Source organism: Petromyzon marinus, unplaced genomic scaffold (genome assembly GCF_048934315.1).
Source record: "Petromyzon marinus isolate PM22_M1 ecotype Great Lakes invasive population unplaced genomic scaffold, UKy_Petmar_22M1.pri1.0 PM_G_Scaffold_66, whole genome shotgun sequence".
NCBI classification, from domain to species: Eukaryota; Metazoa; Chordata; class Hyperoartia; order Petromyzontiformes; family Petromyzontidae; genus Petromyzon; species Petromyzon marinus.
In genome coordinates this window covers 417,501-420,000 of record NW_027423020.1, presented here as the reverse complement: position 1 = coordinate 420,000, position 2,500 = coordinate 417,501, and positions in this window count along the sequence as shown.

Genomic DNA, 2,500 nt, shown 5'->3' with positions numbered 1-2,500 from the left:
GCTTCCTGTCAGAGAGGAAGTCTGTGATCCACCTGCAGGTGGAGTAGGGCACGTTCAGCTGGAAGAGCTTGTCCTGAAGCAGGGCAGGGATGATGGTGTTGAAGGCAGAGCTGAAGTCCACAAACAGGATCCTGGCGTAGGATGCTGGGGCGTCCACATGCTGTAGGGTGAAGTGGAGGGCCATGTTAACTGCGTCGTCCACAGACCTGTTGGCTCTGTAGGCAAACTGAAGGGGGTCCAGGAGAGGGTCTGTGATGGCTTTGAGGTGTGCCAGGAGCAGGCGCTCAAAAGACTTCATTACCACAGATGTAAGGGCGACCGGTCTGTAATCATTTAGTCCTGTTGGCCTTAGCTTTTTGGGCACAGCGATGATGGTGGAGGACTTGAGACAGGCTGGTACATGGCATGTCTCCAGGGAGGTGTTAAAGATGTTGGTGAACACCGGAGACAGCTGGTCAGCGCAGTGCCTGAGGGTGGCTGGAGAGACAGAGTCCGGCCCGGCTGCTTTGCGTGGATTCTGCCTCTTGAAAAGCCCATTAACTTCTCCCTCCTGAAAGGAGAGAGTCGTTTCTGTAGTATGGGTGGGGGATGGGGCCTCTTGGGTGGGAAGGGGTGGTTCAGGACAGTCCAATTGTCTTTCAAATCTACGGTAGAACTCGTTCAGGTCGTTGGCTAGGCGGGAGTCGTTAGTGGTGTGGGGCGCTCTGGGTTTGTAGTTGGTGATGTGCCTGAGCCCTTTGGCAGACAGAAGCAGCGTCGTTAGTAGATAACTGGTGTTTTAGTGTCTCTGAGTACAGTCGTTTAGCCTCTCTCACCGCTTTGCTAAACCTGTTCTTCGACTCCTTGAATCTGTCTCTATCCCCACTCCTAAACGCTTCCTCCTTCTCCAACCTCAACCTTTTGAGCTTTGCTGAGAACCAGGGCTTGTTGTTGTTAAAGTTCACCCTGGTACGTGTTGGGATACAGCAGTCCTCACAGAAGCTGATGTACACAGCCTCTGTGAGTTCATCCAGACTATTGGTAGCAGTCGTGAACATATCCCAGTCAGTACAGTCTAAGCACGCCCGCAAATCTTCCACAGCCTCACTGGTCCACTGTTTAGATGTCCTCACAGCAGGTTTACAGAGTTTTAGTTGCTGCCTGTATGCACGAATCAGGTGGACCAAGGGAGTTCTGTGCGAGCCGAACAGCCCCGTGACCCACAAGAGAAACATCCCCGCCAAATTCGAGCGTTTGACGGGGTCTATCCGTGAAAAAATATTCACGTTTTTGAGTGCACATGCATTTCTGCTGCAAATGCCTCTGGAAGTTTCATGCCGTTCGTATGCCAATTGTGGCAACACGAAAATGACCCGTTTTCCCATTCCGAGGGATTTCTGTGCGACCCTAACAGCCCCGTGAGCCACAAGAGACACATCCCCGCCAATTTCTAGCGTTTCACGGGGTCTATCCGTGAAAAATATAGACGTTTTTGAGTGCACATGCATTTCTGCTGCAGATGCCTCTGGAAGTTTCATGCCGTTCGTACGCAATGTGGCAACACGAAAATGACCCCTTTTCCCATTCCGAGGGATTTCTGTGCGACCCTAACTAACAGCGCCCGTGAGCCACAAGAGAGACATCCCCGCCAATTTATAGCGTTTCACGGGGTCTATCCGTGAAAAATATAGACGTTTTTGAGTGCACATGCATTCCTGCTGCAAATGCCTCTGGAAGTTTCATGCCGTTCCTATGCAATGTGGCCACACAAAAATGACCCGTTTTCCCATTCCGAGGCATTTCTGTGCGACCCTAACAGCCCCGTGAGCCACAAGAGAGACATCCCCGCCAACTTCTAGCGTTTGACGGGGTCTATGCGTGAAAAATATTAAAATTTTTGAGTGCACGTGCCTTTCTGCTGCAAATGCCTCTGGAAGTTTCATGGCGTTCCTATGCAATGTGGCAACACGAAAATGACCCCTTTTCCCATTCCGAGGGAGTTCTGTGCCACCCTAACAGCCCCGTGAGCCACAAGAGACACATCCCCGCCAATTTCTAGCGTTTCACGGGGTCTATCCGTGAAACATATAGAAGTTTTTGAGTGCACATGCATTCCTGCTGCAAATGCCTCTGGAAGTTTCATGCGGTTCGTACGCAATGTGGCAACACGAAAATGACCCGTTTTCCCATTCCCAGGGATTTCTGTGCGACCCGAACAGCCCCGTGAGCCACAAGAGACACATCCCCGCCAATTTCTAGCGTTTCACGGGGTCTATCCGTGAAAAATATCAATTTTTTTTTGACTGCACATGCATTTCTGCTGCAAATGCCTCTGGAAGTTGCATGCGGTTCGCATGCAATGTGGCGACACGAAAATGACCCGTTTTCCCATTCCGAGGGATTTCTGTGCCACCCTAACAGCCCCGTGAGCCACAAGAGAGACATCCCCGCCAATTTCTAGCGTATCACGGGGTCTATCCGTGAGAAATATTCACTTTTTTGAGTGCACATGCATTCCTGC